This window comes from Pongo pygmaeus, chromosome 1, assembly GCF_028885625.2.
Source record: "Pongo pygmaeus isolate AG05252 chromosome 1, NHGRI_mPonPyg2-v2.0_pri, whole genome shotgun sequence".
NCBI lineage: Eukaryota > Metazoa > Chordata > Mammalia > Primates > Hominidae > Pongo > Pongo pygmaeus.
In genome coordinates, this window is record NC_072373.2 from 13,618,554 (window position 1) to 13,640,731 (window position 22,178).

The window sequence follows — 22,178 nt, forward strand, 5'->3', positions numbered from 1 at the left end:
CTGGTCAGAGGAAGGGCAGATACGAGGAAGCACGGTGAAAACAGCCCAGCCCTGTCTCTCAGGATATTCTCCCTCTACAGAGAGAGAGCCAGTTCCTCCCTACACTAGTCTGGGCTTACCTGTCCAGCAAGAGGAAGGTTCCTGGCCATTACCTGGGTGTCCCCTGGCAGTGCAGCAATACCAGGTTCTCAAACACTAACTGGTTGGTTAAGGAGGTTAAATTACCTTCCGTCTTCTGCCCTTCAGCTTCCTCAAGGTGGAAGCTGGGGCTTCAGAGCCACTGCAAGGGGTCTCTCTGAATACAGGTGCACAACCCAGGAAACCTGTGTAGAGCAATCGCGACTGCCATGTGTTTGTATCCTGCTGATTAATTTGCAAGTGTGCATAGATGCCTTTGGGATTAATAAAAATGAATTTAAGTGTGTTACTGAATTAAACACAGCTTTGTCGTGTTGTATCTTCTGTGGCAACAGATACTGAAAATACAGCCATGTATTAGTCAGTTTTGTGTTGCTATAAAGAAATACCTGAGGCTCAGTGATTGATAAAGAAAAGAGGTTTATTTAGCCGACAGTTCTGCAGGTTGTACAAGCATGGCACCAGCATCTGCTTCTGGGGAGGCCTCAGGAAGGTTTTACTCATGGCAGAAGGCGAAGGGGGAGCAGTCATGTCACATGGCGAGAGGGAGCAAGAGAGATGGGAAGAGGTGCCGGGCTGATTTTAAACAGCCAGCTCTCCTGTGAACTAATAAAGGGAAAACTCATTTGTTACTACGGGAGGGCACCAGGCCGTTCATGGGGGCTCCACCCCCATGACTCAAACGCGTCCCACCAGGCTCCACCTCCATACATCAGGAATCACATTTTTCCCACCCCCGAGACGGAGTTTTGCTCTTGTTGCCCAGGCTGGAGTCCAGTGGTGCGATCTTGGCTCACTGCAACCTCCACCTCCTGGGCTTAAGCGATTCTCCTGCCGTAGCCTCCCAAGTAGCTGGGATTACAGGCACATACCACCACACCTGGATAATTTTGTATTTTTAGTAGAGACAGGGTTTCTCCCTGTTGGTCAGGCTGGTCTCAAACTCCTGACCTCAGGTGATCCACCCGCCTCGGCCTCCCAAAGGAATCACATTTTAATATGAGATTTGGATATCCAAATATCCAAACCATATGAGGCTGTAAGAGACTGCATTTGTCTGATTGACTTTAGAAGGGACCTAATTTATAAATGTTTAAACTCTGTGCTTTAAAACCGTTGGAACCATGGTTTGCAAAATCCTTCCATTTCTGGTGCTCCATGGGTCATTAACAATGCCATGTTCTGGTACATTTTCTAAATTTATTCACTGTCTATACCCGGCTTTGTATTGCCTTCCTCTATCAGCTGCTGACTTCAGCAAAGGAAGTATGTCTTTTGTTTTGTTTTGTTTTTTGTTTTTTGTGTTTTGAGACAGAGTTTCGCTCTTGTCGCCCAGGCTGGAGTGCAATGGCACCATCTCGGCTCACTGCAACCTCCACCTCCTGGGTTCAAGCTATTCTCCTGCCTCAGCCTCCCGAGTAACTGGGACTACAGGCATGCACCACCACGCCTGGCTAATTTTGTATTTTTTAGTAGAAACGGGGTTTCTCCATGTTGGTCAGGCTGATCTCAAACTCCCAACCTCAGGTGATCAACCCGCCTCGGCCTCCCAAAGTGCTGGGATTACAGGCGTAAGCCACTGCGTCTAGCCAGCAAAGGAAGGCAGCCTTACTGCGGGGTCCTAATTAGGAACAAGGAGCCTGGCTGGTGGGAGCAAGGGAAGGCAGAAAGAAAATACAGATAAGCTATAAATCTGCGTTTCTTCATGGTCTAGGACACATAGCCCATCTGCACAAATAACTCACGATCTTCCTGCACCCAGATATCACCAGACCCTCGGTTGATAGAGAAATGCAAGTTAGTTCATAGCCTCCTTGACATTATCAATACTGCACTTAGCCCTCTCCAGCACACAGAACAAGCTCCATCCTATAAAATCCCCAGCAAGCCTTTGTCTCCTCCAGTTAGCTCCTATCTTGCTGACTGGCCTATTGCTTTCTTGCAACATATTTCCATGCTTTTGCTAATAAATCTGCATTTCTTTACCTATGACTGTCTTGGTAAATTCTTTTTACTGCCCGTGCCACTGGCCCCAGACAGTAACCACCCGTGACACAAGGGCATTGACTGGGAAGCTTTACAGAGAGTGAGTCTTCCTGGTGCAGGGGTGGAGGGTAATTTTGAGACTAGCTGATCCCTCACCCTCCCTGGAGGAGTGGGGACTAGTTAGTGATCAGTGGAACTAACTGTGCCATCCCGTAGGACCCCAATCTCAGCTCTCTCTGATTTTGAATGCTCCCATCTCCCACCATGAACCTTACCTAGGACCAGAGCTTTATTTTTCTGCTTCTCGCATTTGAATACTCGTCTTTTTCTCCTTCCCTATTTGCTTATAAAGACTGTCCATGCGCTGGGCCATGTGTACCTTTTTCTTGCTTTTTATGGCCTTATCCTGGTTGGACTTCTCCCATCCAGGTGCTTCTTCATCCACCATCGGGTGACTTCTGGTTGAGAGGAGAAAGAGGCTGAGCTCAGTGGCTCATGCCTATAATCCCAGCACTTTAGGAGGCCGAGGTGGGAGGATTGCAAGAGGCCAAGGGTTTGAGGCCAGCCTGGGCAACAAAGTGAACTTCTGTCTTTACAAAAAATTTTAAAACTTAGCTGGGCACAGTGGCATGCACCTGTAGTCCCAGCAGCTTGAGAGGCTGAGGCAAGAGGATCGCTTGAGCCCAGGAGTTCAAGGCTGCAGTGAGCTATGATTGCACCACTGCACTCCAGTGTGGGCAACAGAACGAGACCCTGTCTCAAAAATAAAAATTTTTTAAATTTTAAAATAAAGTGGAAAGAGAAATAACCAGAGCCAGCCTCCCTGGCAGACTGTCTTGCTCAGAGGCTTCCCAGCACTGTCCCGCCATATGGTACATGAGAAGTTCTATCATTTCAGGTGAAGGGGTGCTGGCACAGAGGGCAGATCTTCTCATCTGTGGCTTTTTTGGCTGCTGGGAAGAAGTGGAACTTATCCCTGCTTGTCTCCATCCCCAGCCTGCCATTCATACCACCAGCTCTGCTGCTCAGGGCCAAGTCTCCATGAACAACCATATCGCAGGGACCAGCAGCAGGCTGTCACTCATTAAAACAACAACAACTGCGTCAGACTCTACATCGTTTTTCCTGGAAAGTATCCAGATTATTTCCAGGCTTTTAAATGAGTCCTATTTTTTTTTTCACTGCTGCCAATATACTCTCTTCCATGCATGGCGTACTTGAGCAACAGACACCAGCCTGTCTGCAAAGTCTGAATAACCACCGTAGAGAGATCCTTTGAATGTATGGAACAGATGATCAGCAGTGTCCGTGGGTGACAGCCTTCAAGATTAGTTCTTCCTTCCTCTTTTAAAAACAGTTGTCTTTGAATAGTCATTCGGTTTCATCCATGCTTCTAATCTAGAATGAAAACTACGTGACTACGTTTTTTCTTTTTCTTTTTGCTTTTGTTTTTTCCGAATCGAGCCATTAAGTTGTTGCTTAATCTCAACAAAGGCCGATGACAATGTCTAATATACTAGGAATGTGCCAAGTCGTCATCTTGGTTTTGTTCCCAGCTGAGGCATTTTACTTAATTCTAATCATTTTGGGGCAGGAAGATGACAGACAGTTACAAAAGGGAAGACTAAAACACAAAGAGAAAAAACCTTGTTCAAAGTCATACAAATAATTTTTAAAAATAGAAATAGGATTAAAAGCAAGTCTCCTAGCTCCTCATCCACTCCTCCTGTCTGAAAAATACTTTTTCCAGTTGGTTAAACCACGTCTCCAGAACCACTTCTCTGTTTGTACTTGTAAGGCAGAATTTTCTAATTCATTTCTGGGAGCTCATTTTGCAGCCTAGGTATTCAGTCTTTGCACACAGATGAAAAACATGTTGGCCGGGTGCAGTGGCTCATGCCTGTAATCCCAGCACTTTGGGAGGCCAGGGTGGGAAGATCGCTTGAGCCCAGGAGTTGGAGACCAGCCTAAGCAATCTAGTGAGACCCTGCCTCTACAAAAAATAAAATAACTAGCTGGGCATGGTGGTGTGTGCCTGTAATCCCAGCTTCTCGGGAAGGAGGCAGGAGGATGACTTGAGCCCAGGAGGAGTTTAAGGCTGCAGTGAGCCATGATGGTGCCACTGCACCCCAGCCTGGTTGACAGAGCAAGACCCTGTCTCTTAAAAAAAGAAAGAAAGAAAAACATGTCAACTAAGCCTTGCCCTGCATGAGGTGCTGTTCAGCTGGGAAGCAGCAAGCCTCGGCACACAGCCCTCTGCTGGTGACCTCCCAGGCCCTCCCAGGCTTCACTTAAACTCTGCTGTTTGAGGTGTGCACAGAAGGCAGTATTCTTGCTGTCTTTTGGTTAACTGAGAACTCATCCACGTATTGCCACTCATAGGAATTAGAAAAAATTGACCAGGCGCAGTGGCTCATGCCTGTAATCCCAGCACTTTGGGAGGCCAAGGCAGGTGGATCACCTGAGGTCAGGAGTTCGAGACCAGCCTGGCCAACATGGTGAAACCCCGTCTCTACTAAAAATACAAAAATTGGCCGGGTATGGTGGCATACACCTGTAATCCCACCTACTCGGGAGGCTGAGGCAGGAGAATCGCTTGAACCCAGGAGGAGGTTGCAGTGAGCCAGGGTAGCACCACTGCACTCTAGCCTGAGCAACAGAGCGAGACTCTGTCTGCAAAAAAAAAAAGAAAGAAAGAAAGAAAAGAAAAAAGTAAGCTACGCTGGGCATGCAAACAGTGTTAATGCAGAAGCCACTTTAGGGTCCAGGCACCGGGCCTCCTCTCAGAGCATCGATGCCCACCAGCCCTCAGTGCTGCATGCTCCAGGACGGTGCTTCCCAGAGGTTCTCAGCTGTTAGAGCAGCGTGTAACCAATGTGGAAAGATCAACCTAGACACATTACAATTTTAGAGAGTTTATCCGAGCAGAGGGTGATTCATTAATTGGAGAGCATCAAACTGCAAGAGGTTCAGGGCTCCACTGAGGGAGCGTGAGGGGTAAACATTTATAAGGTGTTCTTGGAAGCAAGACAAAGAAAAAATATTTGATCAGTTAAAGTGGAGAGTCTCAGCTGGGCGCAGTGGCTCACACCTGTAATCCCAGCACTTTGGGAGGCCGAGGAGGGCGGATCACCTGAGGTCAGGAGCTGGAGACCAGCCTGGCCAACATGGTGAAACCCCATCTCTATTAAAAATACAAAAATTAGCTGGGTGTGGTGGTGCGTGCCTGTAATTCCAGCTACTTAGGAGGCTGAGGCAGGAGAATCGTTTGAACCTGGGAGGCAGAGCTTGCAGTGAGCCGAGATCACGCCACTGCACTCCAGCCAGGGTGACAGAGCAAGACTCTGTCTCAAAAAAAAAAAAAATGGAGAGTCTCTCATTAGAAATTAGCTGGTGGTTTGTGATTGGTTAGGCTCACGTTTCATTTTACTGTTGACATTGAGTGGGGTTTAGTTTGCTTAGGTCAGAATCCTAGGCAAAACAGCCATCTCAGCCTCTGGTCACCCAAATAATTTTTTTCTAACACCAGCTACAGTAGTATTTCAGAGTTCCTCTTCCACAGCCCGTGTCCCTCGAGTCTACAGGCCGTGCGTCTAGGTCATTCTGAGCTGCGTCCACACTCCCATGGTGACTTTCTGGTCATTCCTGGGGCAGCTTGAGCCATCAGACAGGACTTGCGTATGACAGGCAACCCTGCTCCAGAGGCCTTGAATTGCTGTCTCAGGCTGTGCTGGCTGGCACTTTGCAAACTGTGTACTCTCATCAGAATTCCCGGGACAAACAAAACACCCGGCTTTTGCTGCTCAGCCTTGATGACGGCATCTGATAAGTGATGAGAGTGTGGCATCATCAGGCTGTTGGTCTTGATTATTCAAGTAGTTGAGTCACAGGCTGCTGTTTTCAGCAGCAAACATTCAAGTACTTATGGCATTTGAAGATGTGTATCTGGCAGCTTTAAGGTGCTGACAATTTGGGGACCTTTCTGAAACAGTTCCACAAGAGAATTCTTCAATATCTTGAATAAAGATGACCAGCCTCTTTCGTGAGTGTGTGTTTAGTGTATGTAAAGTTATGGGGAATGGAGGCTACTCTTTTTCTATTTTCACAGACAGGGAAGGGTAAAAGTGAAGATGTGTGGCATCTCTACTCACCAACTCTAATCCTATTGTAGTATCTACCCCGGAAAAATTATCGTGCAAGAGACATGCTCATAACATCATTGTACGAAAGAAAATATTGGAAATAACTCATTGTCCACCAACATGAGAAAGGATAAGTAGAGGTGAACTATGTGATGAAGACAGTAAAAACCCGGAAGTTTCATAGAAATGAAGGAGAGTGCTCAGGTCCAGGGGCCAAGGTGGCTGGCTGGCTCAAGAAAGCTTTGAGCCAGGCACGGTGGCTCATGCCTGTAATCCCAGCACTTTGGGAGGCTGAGGCGGGCAGATTATCTGAGGTCAGGAGTTCGAGACCAGCCTAGCCAACATGGTGAAACCCCGTCTCTACTAAAAATACAAAAATTAGCCGGGCATGGTGGCATGCTAGTCCCAGCTATTCGGGACGCTGAGGCAGAAGAATCGCTTGAACCCGGGAGGTGGAGCTTGCAGTGAGCCGAGATCGTGCCACTGCACTCCAGCCTGGGCAACAGAGCAAGACTCCATCTTAAAAAAAAAAAAGAAAAAAGAAAGAAAGAAAAATTTGAGAGGCTGGTAGCCTCAGAATGAACCCTTGAAGATGGGCAGAGATGGCTTTTCACAAGAAGCGCTGGGTGCTGAGTCAAGGAGGGGTAAAGTAAATAAAGTAGTGGAAGCAAAAGCATGCAAGTGGAAAAGGCCTAGGTCCCTGAGAGTAAAGGCAACTGCACTGAAATTCTTTAATTTTTCACACCATACGGGAGAAGTTGGGACCAATTTTTTTTGCTTCTTGTAATTGCATTTGACATTTCAGAAGAGTTATCCCAACTTGGTATGGTGGCTCACACCTGTAATCCCAGCACTTTGGGAGGCCAACGTGGGAGGATGGCTTGAAGCCAGGTGTTTAAGACCAGCCTGGGCAACAAAGCAAGCCCCGTCTTAAGTTTTTTTTTTTAATTGGCGGGGCATGGTGGCACGCGCCTAGGGTCTCAGCTACCCAGGAGGCTGAAGCGGGAGGATCTCTTGAGCCCAAGAGTTTGAGGCTGTAGTGAGCTGTGATTGCACCATTGCACTCCAACCTAGGCAACAGAGTGAGACCCCATCTCTAAAAACAAACAAACAAAAAAGCAAAAAAAAAAAAAAAAAAAAAAAAATCAAGCAAGTGTTTGACTTTATCGCTTCCAAGGAGAACAAGTGCCAGTTTTGTCAGGGAGGAAATGCATGTCCGTCTCCCGGGTCCTGCTCAGAACCAAAGGAAGCTGAAGACTCTACAAATGCAAAAGTGAAGGGAATGGCAAACCGTGAGAGGAGCCCTACAGGGAAAGGAGGCTGGGCTTCCTTCAGGGAAGCTGTCTTTAAAAAGGGCCACTGTCTAGCACCGGCGGATCAAAGTGAATAGGGCTGATGCGAGTCTCAATCCACACATTCGGATATGCGGGGAAAAGGGACTTTTCTAAATTTTTTAAAACTCAAATCGAAGCATGCATTCTGCCTGTTTGGTCTGCTTGGGGTTGCCTCAGTGTTTCCCCAGAACTTACACAGGACCAGGTATCTGTCCGCTGGGTGACCCGTAGGACACCATCATCTGGGTGGGGACCCTTTAGGCTGGTTGCTGTTGGTGGTCTTGGGTCCTGCCTAGGGGCACAAAACTCTTCACAAGACTGTCCATGACCTCCTCCGCTTCAGGGCACCCAATGGCCATTTTGTCCTAGGGTCTTGTAACCCCCCCATCTCCTAACAAGGCTTCAAGGCCCCCAACCACCCCAGCTTGCAGACAGGGTCACTCTCTGGTCCTGGCGGCAACGCTCTTCTTCCTCCTGCTTCTGGCCAAGACATTTTCCTCCTATACTCTGAATTCTTTCTCACCTCTGGGGTTTAGTCTTTTGGAAACAAAAGCCAGAAAGACTCTTGGGCCATGTCTGGTTTTTTGTTGTTGTTGTTGTTGTTGTTGAGACAGAGTTTCGCTCTTGTTGCCCAGGCTGGAGTGCGATGGCGCAATCTCGGCTCACTGCAACCTCCACCTCCCGGGTTCAAGCCATTCTCCTGCCTCAGCCTCCTGAGTAGCTGGGATTACAGGTGTGCACCACCACGCCCAGCTAATTTTGTATTTGTAGTAGAGACGGGGTTTCTTCATGTTCGTCAGGCTGGTATTGAACTCCTGACCTCAGGTGATCCTCCCACCTCGGCCTCCCAAAGTGCTGAGATTACAGGCATGAGCCACCGCACCCGGCCCCATGTCTGTTTTTTAACCCATCACACCCATCACACCCATCCCTTCCTTGAATGGGGAAGTATTGGTTGATATCACAAAATACTATCCAGTCTCGTGGTTGAAACTAAGGAACTTGGTTTTCCTTTCAAAGAGCTCAGTATACTCCAGTCTTCCTCTCTGATGAAGTTAACATACCCGGAAGCCTTGCAGTTTCCAACAGTGTCCTGGGGAGAAGCCATTGTAAATGGTCTGCAGCACAAGTCTGAAGCACAGATTCACTGCCGCAGCTGGTTCCTGCGTGCATCCGTGGTGGTCAGAGCTGCCACTTCCTTACGGTTCCCTGTGCCATACCAGACAGTTTTCCAAACCCATCACTCACGTGATCTCATTTCATCTAAAACTATATCGGCCGGGCGCGGTGGCTCACGCCTGTAATCCCAGCACTTTGGGAGGCCGAGGTGGGCAGATTACAAGGTCAGGAGTTTGAGACCAGCCTGGCCAATATGATGAAACCCCGTCTCTATTAAAAATACAAAAATTAGCTGGGTGTGGTGGTGGACGCCTGTAGTCCCAGCTACTCGGGAGGCTGAGGCAGGAGAATTGCTTGAACCCGGGAGGCAGAGGTTGTCGTGAGCCGAGATTGGGCCACAGAGTGAGACTCTGTCTCAAAAAAAAAAAAAAAAAAACTATGTCATGGGGTAAGTGCATTTTACCTATTCCACAGATGTGAAAACCCCAGGCTAGGAGAGATAAGGCAGCTTTCAGAAAGTCATGCTGCAAAGTGACAGAGCCTCCCTCAGGTCTGTGAGTAGCAATAGTGCATTTCTCTTCCTCTTGTTTGTCATGAGAAAGTCTCCCAGTCCCAAAGACAGTCTCTAATTTGGGTTCTAAGTTCTTTTTTTTTTTTTTTTTTTTGAGATAGAGTCTCACTCTGTCACTCAGGCTGGAGTGCAATCTCTGTTCACTGCAAACTCCACCTCCTAGGTTCAAGCCATTCTCCTGCCTCAGCCTCCCGAGTAGCTGGGATTACAGGCATGCGCCACCACGCCCAGCTAATTTTTGTATTTTTAGTAGAGACGGGGTTTCACCATGTTGGCCAGGCTGGTCCCTAACTCCTGATCTCAGATGATCCGACTGCCTTGGCCTCCCAAAGTGCTGGGATCACAAGCATGAGACACCATGCCCAGCTTGGTGTTCTTTATGAAGCTGCTGTCTTGGCAGCAATGGTCACGGAAAAGGTCCTATCAGAGAGTGACGAGTTTGCTCAGTAGACGGTGGGGCTGGACATTAGTGCAGCTGAAGCCTGACCACATCAGCAGGACCAGAATTAGGTGAGAATTTAAAGAGGCACTCGGCCGTGTCGCATCGCCCTTGCAAGGCCCTGAGATAGATCACCTCTTTAAATTCTGTGTTCTAGGTCCCTCACTAGCCTCCCTCTAGTCCAGGCCCTCCCTATGAGCTTTGGAAAGCTTGGGAAAGTCAAGAGAATGAGCAGACAAGCCACAGACAGGGAGAAAACGTTTGCAAGACATCAGATAAATGCTGTTACTCAGAATACAAAAGAACTCTTAAAACTCAACAGAAAACAAAACAAAATCTTATTAAAGATGAGCAAAAGTTTTGAAAAGGCATTTCACCAAAGATACAAAGATGGCATTTGAAGAGAAACTCAACATCATATGTCATTAGGGAAATGCAAATGAAAAGGAGGAGAAACCACCACACACCATTTAGAATGGCCAAAATCCACAACCCTGAGAATACACAAGGCGGGCCAGGATCTGGAGAAACAGACACTCTTGTTCATTGCTGTTGGGAATGCAAAATGCAACAGCCACTTTGGAAGACAGTTTGGCAGTTCCTTACAAAACGACACCTCCTCTTCCCATATGTTCCAGCAATTGCACTCCTTGGAATTTTCCTGAGTTGAAAACTTATGTTCACATGAAAACCTGCACACAGATGTTTATAGCAGCTTTATTCATAATTGCCCAAACTCGGAAGCAACCAAGATGTTCTTCAGTAGGTGAATGGATAAATAAGCTGTGAAACATCCAGAAAATGGAATAGTATTCACTACTAAAAAAGAAATGAGCTATCAAGTCATGACACAACATAGAGGAGACTTACATACGTATTGCTGAGTGAAAGAAATCAATCTGAAAAGGCTACATACTATGATTCCCACTATATGACATCCTGGAAAAGGCAGAAGTATGGAGACAGTATAAGGATCAGTGGTCGCTGTGGTGGAGGCACCCCCCGCTCTGAATTTGGGGTTGGGGAGGGTTGAATAGGTGGAGCAGGAAACTCCTCTGTGTGACACCATAATAGTGAGCACCTGTCATTAGACATCTGTCAAAGCCCATAGAATGTGCAGTGCCAAGAGTGAGCCCTATTGTGAACTATGGACTTTAGGTGATAATGATGTGTCAGTGTTGGGTCCTTGGACCCCTCTGGTGCAGGATGTTCATGGGGGAGGCTGTGCCTGTTTGGGGACAGGAGTTATGTGGGAACTCTGTACTTTCTGCTCACCTTTGCTATGAACCTAAAACTGCTCTAAAAAATAAAGTTTATTTTTTTTAAATGCTGGGAAGTTTGCAAAAGAAGGCTAGGAAAATGGGGAAGAAAAGTACTGTCCCAGGGCAAGAGGAGAAAGCAAGGGAAAGGGATATCATTCTTGTGGCTTTGTGTGGGTCACAGGGTCAGCCTGCAAAAGACATCAATTTTCGTTCCCTCCCCAAAAGCCCCAGAGCCCCTTTGCCATGCTGGGGCCCTGACCTGCTTCTTGTAAACACTTCCTCATCAGCTTGGCAGCTGCCCGCATCCACCAGCACCTCAGTGTGGGTCCTCAGCAGGCTCTGGTTCCTCCTTGAACCTACATTTGAGGTCGGCTGTTCCCCACATTCCAGAAAGTCAGCTGTGTGTTGCAGATATTCCCACAAGCTGCAATTTACCAGCAACCATCTTCTCCCAGTGTTCAGGAGCCTGTTTGCAAATAGCACTACTGGCCAAGCAAATAACCAGTTGGCTGAGGGGCTGGGAGAGGATATGGTAGTGGAGCCAAAGACAACAAGGAAACCTTCTTTGATCTGTCTTAGCGCTAAAAAAATCTCATAGGAAGCAAATGAAATGAGAAGCAAAATTGCACACAATGTAAAGCAAAACCTTGATACTCTGGAACAAAGACATCCTGTTTTTTAACAAAGTTAATTCTTCAGGAATGTAGAAATGAATGGTTTGCCCGAGGAATGATTATAGAAAATTCATTCTTGAATAATGCTAGGAGCTGGAGTATGACAGCTTTTGTCTTTTCTTCAGTTAAAAAATGAAATGGAAAACTCAAAATTATCATTTTCCTCTGTCACTTTCTACTTTGTAAAAATAGCCTTTCTATTGAAACAATATCATGTCAAAATGGAATTGGCAGCTGGGCGCGGGGGCTCACACTTGCAATCTCAACACTTTGGGAGGTTGAGGCGGGTGGGTCACTTGAGGTCAGGAGTTTGAGACCAGCCTGGGCAACATGGTGAAAGCCCCATCTCTACTAAAAAAAAAATACAAAAATTAGCCAGGCGTGGTGGTGCATGGCTGTAATTCCAGCTACTCGGGAGGCTGAGGCAGGAGAATTGCTTGCACCCAAGAGGCAGAGGTTGCAGTGAGCCAAGATCATGCCACTGCACTCCAGCCTGGGTGATACAGCGAGACTCTGTCTCAAAAAAAAAAAAAAAAAGAAAGAAAAGGAATTGGCCACACAGACTGAAGTACTAGATGATCTTTGAAGGGACTGCTAGAGCCACGCTCTTCAGGCGTGTGCTTTTCACCTGTACTCTGGCCAGGCAAAGCCTCAGAGGACCCTCCATCTTCGGCTCACAGCATTTAAACATTGTGGAGTTTTTGTGTTATTGTGATTTTTAGATGTCCATTTTGTCTCTTTAGTAGAGAATCAGATAGATAATAGAAATGATCATTCTTCCATCAGCTTTTTGCAAGCTGGGAATACAGAGATGTGCATGGAAGAGGAGGTCTTTCTCCTACCCCAGCTGCTGGTTGCTGGGGAGACACAATGATGAGGGAGGCTGCTGTGACGGAGGCACGCCCCGCTCTGAATTTAAAAGGTGAAAGTGGTCAGGAAAGATCCCCTGGAGGTCAGGAAAGATCCCCCAGAGGTCAGGACAGCTGATGCAAGGTATGGGAGTGGAATAGGTGCTCACCAGACAAGAAAGGAAGAGCGTTCTCAGCAGAGGGAGTGGCATATGGAGAGCCCAGGATGGAGCAAGCCCGCAACAGTCCCTCTCTCCTGCAGACTGCAGCAAAAACGCTGGAAAAAATATAAAAAGCAACTCTCTGAGGACTCACGAATCACACAAGAGCATGTGGGTTGCGGAGGACAGGCAGAGGCCGCGAATTGACCTGTGTGGATGGGAGTGTCCTTTACATTTGTTTTCTCCTTATTCTTGTGGCTTTGACCTGAGTGGGCCCAAGAGCAGGGCTGCCGCGGTGGCCATGCGGGTAGCGAATGTTCTGATGGAAACCCCACATGGCTGGCCAGAGGAACTGGGGAAAGGGAACCCTGTGATCCTTTTTTTTCTTTTTCTCCTTTCTCTCACAGCTTTGCCCCAAGAACGGGCCCCAGTTCAGAATTGCACAGTGGTGGCTGCATGCAGGCTAAATCTCCAAGATAAATCCTGTCTTTCTGGTCAGGGAAACAGGAGAAGGTGCCCTTTTGAACTGGAGGGTGTGGCAGAAACCCTGGAGAGGAGAGAGTGGGAGAAGTGGATCATCTTATTCTTTTTTTTTTTTTTTTTTTTTTCTCGAAACTGGAGCCTCGCTCTGTTGCCTAGGGTGGAGTGCGGTGGCGCGATCTCGGCTCACTGCAACCTCTGCTTCCCGGGTTCAAGCGATTCTCCCGCCTCAGCCTTCCGAGTAGCTGGGATTACAAGCATGCACCACCACGCCTGGCTAATTTTTTTTTTTTTTTTTTTGAGATGGAGTCTCACTCTGTCACCAGGCTAGAGTGCAATGGTGCAATCTCAGCTCACTGCAACCTCCACCTCCCAGCAGGTTCAAGCGATTCTTCTGCTTCAGCCTCCTGAGTAGCTGGGGTCCATCACCACACCTGACTAATTTTTGTATTTTTAGTAGAGACGGGGTTTCACTATGTTGGCCAGGCTGGTCTCAAACTGCTGCCCTCAGGTGATCCACCCACCTCGGCCTCCCAAAGTGCTGGGTGAGCCACCTGACCTCAGGTGAGCCACCGCGCCTGGCCGAATTTTTGTATTTTTAGTAGAGATGTGGTTTCACCATGTTGGCCCAGCTGGTCTCAAACTGGCGTGAGCTACCGCGCACAGCCTCATCTAACTCTTTTTATGAACTACAAAAGTTCCAGCCTCACCCCTTAGCTGCACATGCTTAGGAGAGAACCAAAGTAACATAGCAAAAGCTTTGAGAACAGAATTAGGATTCATACCACTACTCACGTCTTTTGGAGTTGCAAAGACTAAAAATTAAGCTGAGATCAGAATCTAACCTCACCTGATCTAACAACACACTTCTAAATAGCCCATGGTTCAAAAAGGAAATCAAAAGAGAAATTAGAAAGTATTTTGAATTGATATAAAAATGTGTGGGACTCAATGATTAAAGGGAAATTCATACCATTAAATGCTAATTTTATTTCATTTCATTTTTATAGAATATAGTTTTATTTATAGAATCTTACAAATCATTTACAGTCCACATAAGTTAATTTTATTTTCTAATTTCTTTTCATAACAGCTGAGTTATTTTTTAAAACAATGTGCTGGCGGCCGGGCGCAGTGGTTCACACCTGTAATCCCAGCACTCTGGGGGCCGAGGCGGGAGGATGGCTTGAACCTTGGAGTTCGAGACCAGCCTGAGCAACATGGCAAAACCCTATCTCTACTAAAAATACAAAAATTAGCCAGGCATGGTAGTGCACTCCTGTAGTCCCAGCTATTCAGGAGGCTGAGGCAGGAGGCACACTTAAGCCCAGGAGGTCAAAGCTGCAGTGAGCCGTGATCATGCCACTGCACTCCAGCCTGGGTGACAGAGCAAGACCCTGTCTCCAAAAAAAAAAAAAAGGTAAAATACTGCAGTGGAATTGCAGAACTGTAAAGGGAAATATGAACAATAAAATCCTCTCACACAAATATTGGACAACTTTTTTTGGCCAGGTGCAGTGGCTCACACCTGTAATCCCAGTACGCTGGGAGACTGAGGCGGGCAGATCACTTGAGGTCAGGAGTTTGAGACCAGCCTGGCTAAAATGGTGAAACCCCATCTCTACTAGAAATACAAAAATAATTAGCCAGGCATGGTGGTGCACACCTGTTGTCCCAGCTACGCAGGAGGCTGAGGTGGGAGGATCGCTTAAACCCGGGAGGCAGAGGCTGCAGTGAGCCAAGATTGCGCCACTGCACTCCAGCCTGGGTGACAGAGCAAGATTCTGTCTCAAAAAAAAAAAAAAAAAAAGAAAAAGAAAAATTAAAAAAATTAGTCTTTTTTTTTTTTTAGCTAATCTCCAGCATATTACCATTTCGTCAGAAGAGGGCTTACTAAGACCAGATCTTAGGCAACCCAAACAGAGCCTCCTTTTTTTTAAACCCAAGGTGACGGACCAATGAGGAATAGCCCCCAAAATTGACACTAGACACAAAATACCTGTAGGAGCAAGGACAGGGGCAGCCTGCCTGCCAGTGACTAGGTGAGAAGGAGCAGACACCTGGTGCTGGCTTACTGTTCCTGCATGTGACGTGTACTTTCCTTGCTAACATTAATAGGGGCTGGTCCATCCAGAAAGAGGCTGAAGCTACTAATGCCAGGGGTGAAAAGTCTTTAGAAAAACTGGCTACTCCTTAGACTTCTACATGTACAAATGCTTAAAACAGCACATTCGGCCGGGCACGGTGGCTCATGCCTGTAATCCCAGCACTTCGGGAGGCCGAGGCGCGTGGATCACAAGGTCAGGAGATCGAGACCATCCTGCCTAACATGGTGAAAACCCGTCTCCACTAAAACTATAAAAAATTAGCCAGGCGTGGTGGCAGGCGCCTGTAGTCCCAGCTACGTGGGAGGCTGAGGCAGGAGAATGGCATGAACCCGGGAGGCGGAGCTTGCAGTGAGCCGAGATTGCTCCACTGCACTCCAGCCTGGGCAACAGAGCGAGACTCCGTCTCAAAAAAGAAAAAAAAACCCAGCACATTCAACACACAGAAGTCCAACTCAGGAGGCAAAGCTGTTGCCAACGGCAACTTACAATCAGCAGATGATATGACTGTCTCCAGCCTCACTAAGTTCCGACTAGAACTGACCTCTGTACCCAAAGAGTTTTTTGTTTTGTTTTGTTTTGTTTTTTGAGACAGAGTTTCGCTCTTGTTGCCCAGGCTGGAGTGCAGTGGCGTGATCTCGGCTCACCGCAACCTCCGCCTCCCAGGTTCAAGCGATTCTCCTGCCTCAGCCACCCAAGTAGCTGGGATTACAGGCATGTGCCACCACGCCCAGCTAATTTTTTATATTTTTAGTAGAGACAGGGTTTCTCCATGTTGGCCAGGCTGGTCCCGAACTCCCGACCTCAAGTGATCCACCCACCTCAGCCTCCCAAAGTGCTGGGATTACAGGCGTGAGCCACCACACCCAACCTCCAACAAAAGTTTTAAAAGGATTTCCCTTTGAGGCAGCTGTCTATGAAAGGAAATTTCTTAATATAGCTGTGCACAAAAGAGAAAGCACCCTATTATTTCATATTTTATTTTTCCATTTGTTAAAGGTTATATTTTTGAGCTCCTCTCCTAAACAAGAAAACTGCTAACTCCAACTTAGTATTCTTCTCCAAAACAAAGGCTATTATTTTTAAGGTATAAGAAGATCTATAGGGAATGCTAAAATTATACATTTAATACATCAATATGAGTTAGGGAAAGCAAAATCTTCCAGAGTCATAAACTTCGAGTGTTATTTTCTGGTAGCTCCTGAAAGCAGTTTTAGAAAAATAAAACAGAAAAGATGAATAACTGTTTTTATAACAATAATAAAGATAATATAGAAAGTTAGATTCCAACATTCAAGGAATTGGTTTTTGGTTAACCTGGCCATAATCCTATCAGGAGTCAGTCCTGATATTTCATCTAGAATCTCAATCACTGAAGTTTTCCTCCCTCTTCAGCCTATTCTCAAATCTATTGAAGTCAACAGGCAAGATAAGGAGAGAAACTTGTAATATCACCACCAGTTTCCTTGCTCATGCTCTTTTCAAGAATATCCCTGGTTTGAGGGATGTCTCCCAAGAAGGGAAAACAAAAGTGATGCTTTTTTGTTTTTTTCCCTGAGACAGTCTTGCTCTGTCACCCAGGCCAGAGTGCAGTGGCGCAATCTTGGCTCACTGCAGCCTCCACCTCCCAGGCTCAAGTGATCCTCTCACCTCAGCCCTGCAAGTAGCTGGGACTACAGGCCCACACCAACACACCCAGCTAATTAATTTTTGTGTCTGTGTGTGTGTGTGTGTGTGTGTGTATATGTATATATATATAAATATATAATTTTTTTTTTTTTTAGAGACAGCATTTGCAGTGTTGCCGAGGGTGGTCTTGAACTCCTGAGCCCAAGTGATCCTCCCACCTCAGCCTTCCAAAGTGCTGGGATTACAGGCGTGACTCACCACACCCAGCTGATGCTGCTTTTAATGCCTAAGAGTGGATAGGTTTCTGTCTAAGAAGATTAAAAACTCACTGGCGGCGCGCAGTGGCTCACGCCTGTAATCCCAACACTTTGGGAAGCCAAGATGGGAGGATCACTTGGACTCAGGAGTTCGAGACCAGCCTGGCCAACATGGGGAAACCCCGTCTCTACTAAAAATACAAAAATTAGCCAGGTAGGGTGGTGCATGCCTGTAATCCCAGCTACTCAGGAGGCTAAGGCAGGAGAATTGCTTGAACCCAGGAGGCAGAGGTTGCAGTGAGCCGAGATCACTCACGCCACTGTACTCCAGCCTCGGTGACAGAGTGAGACTCTGCTTCAAAAAAAAAAACAAAAGAAAAAGATTAAAAATTTAGGCAATGGCAATGAAGCAGTACTCTTGTGAATCATGCACACAAATCAGTTTGTGAACACAGCCCCTGGGCTGCAACTGCGGGCACCACTGAGAAAGGCTTCTGGAGAGTCTGGCTCCCCAAATTGGCTAAAGAATCTCACATTATCCATGTGATAGTAATAAATCGATTCACCCAGTGAGCCCTGCAGATTAGCTTTCCTTGAAGCCAGAGTTCTGAGGCAAGGGCTCCAGCGTGCCTGAGGCTGGCCCACAGTTTTACAGACAAGTATATCCGTCCATTTTCTGGGCAGAATCAGAGCAATTCATATTCATATTCAATTCAACGTAGGATTCCACTTCTTTTGTGTGTGTGAGGGAGGAAGCGGTAACCTAGACAGGTGGTTGAAAGCCCATCTGTAGCATAATCATTAGGGCTGCCATTCTGCAAACATCTGCAGTGCCCCAAACTGAGTTTGTGACCTTACATTTCAGAGACCCCTGTTATTCATGCTTTTATTTATGGAAGTAGCGAATCCTAAATTTTGCTTGCACTGATTCCATTTCTGATCACCCTTGTTAAGCAGAGCTTAAACCGCATTCCAATTCTACCAGTCAGCTTGCCACTGTGCAGATATCTCCACTAGGGGAGGATAGTTTGTGCAGTCTCCCTTCTAACAGAGACGTCTGAAATATGCTCAGAATGTACTTTTAGGGAGGCAGCTCCCAGGTCTTGTCTTGTCTTTTCTTTCTTTCTTTTTTTTTTTTTTTTTTTAGAGAGAGGCAGAGTCTCACTCTGTCTCCCAGAGTGGAGTGCGGTGGCATGATCTCAGCTCACTGCAACCTCCACCTCACAGATTCAAGCGATTCTCATGCCTCAGCCTCCCAAATAGCTGGAACTACAGGTGCACACCGACACACCTGGCTAGTTTTTGTATTTTTAGTAGAGATGGGGTTTCACTATGTTGGTCAGGCTGGTCTTGAACTCCTGGCCTCAGGTGATCCGCCCACCTCAGCCTCCCAAAGTGCTGGGATTATAGGCATGAGCCACTGCACCCAGGCTGCAAGTCTCTTTGAAGATAGGAGTGGGGAAGAGAAGTGAGAATCACAGCAAAACATATTGTTTCCTTGTAGACTCTCTGACCCTCCATTCTGTCAGTGTTGACCTGAAAGAGGAGGTCCAGGAAGCTACATTACCTCCACATTAGCTCACCTGGACAGCCAGGAAATACCATGTGCTGCCCCCAAATCAATACCCGGCATTCCGCTAGGAGCAGATGAGCATCATGACAAGACACAGAGCATCCGTCCCACTTCCTCTCCCACTCCGGATGATCCCTGCCTCCCCTCTCACCCTGTCATCTGTTCTCACTTCCGGTTCTCTCTGAGAGAAGTAATAGGCAACTGAGCAGACTTTGAAAAAATGGGAGGGATTCCTGCATCTTCTCTGTAAGAAGAGGTGAACCTGTTTCAAAACTGGCCAGCCGGAGGTCCGGGATGCCCAGCCAATGTCATGGGCCCCAAACTATGGATTCACCTCTTGATATTTCTAACCAAGTTATAACCATTGGCTCTATTTTTGCATTGTCAGGTAAAGGATTCAAAATATTTCAGCACTGGGCAGGGCACAGTGGCTCACGCCTCTAATGGCAGCACTTTGGGAGGCTGAGACAGATGGATCACCTGAGGTCAGGAGTTCGAGACCAGCCTGGCCAACATGGTGAAAACCCATCTCTACTAAAAACAAACAAATAAACAAACAAACAAAACAACAAGAACAACAAAAATTAGCCAGGTGTGGTGTTGGGTGCCTGTAATCCCAGCTACTGGGGAGGCTAAGGCAGGAGAATTGCTTAAACCTGGGAGGTGGAGGTTTCAGTGAGCTGAGATTGTGCCACTGCACACCAGCCTGGGTGACAGAGCAAATCTCCATCTCAAAACAAAACAAACAAAAAAAAACCCCACAAATCTTTCAGCACCAGTTCCAAGGGAAAGAAGCCAGGGTAATCAGAGAAAAAGTGAGGCTTGTCTTGCAAGCTGCATTCAGGTTCCAGAGTCACAGAGAGAAAAGGAGGCGAGGAGAGGGTGAGAGGTACTACCTGGAGACTGGTTACCGGGGACGTTTCTTCCTAGGATAGAGCATTTTAAACACCGCTGACATCTGAAGGCAGGAATACAGTCTGTATAAATTTTTAACGGAACAACTTCTTCCATGGTGCTTTGTGGATGGCGAGTCCTCAGGCCAGGGATCAGGCAGCCCAGGGCCTGACTTCCCATCCCACAGGCTCTTGGCAGGGCCCTACCCAATCTGGATCTGTCCTGAATACATCATGAGGACCAGCATGATGGTGAATCTGGCCAACAGGCCCAGGTTCTGAATGACAAAGGTGATGGAGATGCTGCCCTTCCTTCCATCCTCTTGGCAGACCTCATTCGTCTCAGGGAACATATCAGCCACAGCAATGTTCAAGAACGTTCCTCCAACCAGCACAAAAATCCAGCTGGCAGAGAAGTGGCTGCTGGCCAGGATGCCAAAGACCAGACCCACATAGCAGCAGGTGGAAGGGGGTTGAAGAAGACAGTGCTGAATGGTCCTCCCAGCGCTAAGCAGGATGACAAAGTCATGTGGGAACTCCTCATGGAAGATGGCCACCAGGTGCCAAGGCCTTGGACCACAGACACGGTGAAGGAGGCGACAATGGCCAGGCTGCTGAGGACATTGTGGAGGCTGTTGCTCAGGGTGATCACCCAGGCCAGAGTGCTGATAGAGTAGTGGACACCTTTCAGCTCCAGCAGGCACTCTGGGGAGCCTGCAGGACCAGCACAGAGAGTGGGCCCACCACGACCTTCCCATCCGTCATGGACCGCTTGCCATCCAGTTCACTGTTGCAGTGCTGAGGTCTCATGTGGTCCGGGTCCCCATTCTGCAGCTTCTCCATCACCCCCCTCCTCCTGGTGCTTCTTGGAAGGAAGCCTCTCAGAGGCATAATGGCTATGTCTATGTGATGTTCATTTTCCTGTTTGAGAAACATCTTCAAGATCTCTGAAAAATAAAAAATAAAAGCCCCCAAATGCCACTGCAGACTTGGAGACATAATCATCTTCCAGAGGGTTGAAATCAAAAGCCCCAGGAATGAGCTAGGAGAGCACATTGGACTAGAGGATTCCAATCGCCAGAGCTATGAAGTGGAGCAGCAGCCTCCTTCTGTAAAAGGCCTTCTTGAAGGCACCACGATGGTGCCCATGAGGGAGCAGAGGGAGATGACGGTCACATAGAGGAGATCGTATCCCCACACTTCGGTTGCACTAGATGGTCATCCCAGCATTGAACAGCATGACAGAGCATCCTTTTTCTTGCCTTTTCCAACTTCTAGAGGCTGCACACTCCCCTTCGCTTGTGGCCCCCTTCCACCTTCAAAGCCAGCAGTGCAGCATCCTCAGATCTCTCTCTGACCCTGACACTGACTCTCCTGCTCCCCCTTTCACTTACAAGGTCCCTTGTGATAACATTGGTTCCACCAGGATAATCCATGATAATGGTCACACGGAGGAGACCATATCCCCACACTTCAATTGTGCTGAGCCTCCCCTCTTCGCTCTATGCATTCTGTCATTCTTCTGGTCCACAGAGGTGCAGGCCAGGAATCTAGCTCCTGGAGAATGGCGGCAGAACTTCTGGAGCTCACTCCTCCCAATCCATGACTGCCACTGAAATTGTGGGCAGCAAAGAGGTCTCCAGAACTAAAGCACATTGAGAGGTTCCTCTGCCCCTGCATGGGCTCAGTGACCTTATCCCGCCTCACTCCCACATCCAGATGGTTGAGCAGGGTGAGGCTGCTCCCAGACCATGCCACATCCAGGTTCAGCTGCTGAGTTTATCCCACAGGAAAGAGGTAGCACTAATAGCGTGCATGCCTGTGGGTGACGCATGATCCTCAGGAGCAGTTCACCATAAGCTGAGCAGGGCCAGTAGGAGGCAGCTATGGAAGGCCAGGTACAGCAGCTTCATGGTCACCACATAAGCCTGGCACTCAAGCAGACAGCAGCCACCCCCATGCAGCCTCAGCTGCAAGGCCCCAGGGTGGCTGGCTACGGCAGGAGCAGCTCAGTCCATACGTCCGCAAAGGCACCCATCTGCCCGAACCCTGATCCCTGTGTCAGGCAAAAATGTTTATTTTAGAAAAAAAGAAAGGTATCTCTAATCACTGACCTCAGCTTTTGCTTTAATAAACTAAAGAGAGAGAGAGAGAAATTCAAAAGAAGCAGAGAAAGGAAATAATAAAGATAGAATAATAAAGCAGAAATCAGTAAAATTGAGGACAGAAAAAAAAGTCAATGAAACCAAAAGCTGTTTTTGTGAAAAGACTCATAAAAATAAATCTCTAGCCAGACCATCCAAGAAAAAAAAAAAAAAAATGACCAATATCAGAAATGAAAGAGGGAACATCACTACAGACCTACATACATAAAAAGGATAATATTACAAAGAATGTTATGCCCATAAATTCAACAGCTGAGATGAAATGGATAAATTCTATGGAAAACACAAACAACCAAAGATCACACAGAAGAAATGGAGAATCTAGGCCGGGCGCAGTGGCTCACGCCTGTAATTCCAACACTTTGGAAGGCTGAGGCAGGCAGATCACTTGAGCTCAGGATT

At 47.3% G+C, this 22,178-nt stretch overlaps 1 protein-coding gene and 1 pseudogene across 1 annotated transcript in view; one reads left to right on the forward strand and one right to left on the reverse strand.

Annotated features, from left to right (window-relative positions):
• GNG4 (G protein subunit gamma 4) overlaps nucleotides 1-22,178 on the forward strand; it is a 104,802-nt gene that overhangs the window by 13,802 nt on the left and 68,822 nt on the right. The gene's annotated exons all lie outside the window — the stretch shown is intronic.
• LOC129016020 (metal cation symporter ZIP14-like) lies at nucleotides 19,815-21,524 on the reverse strand (annotated as a pseudogene).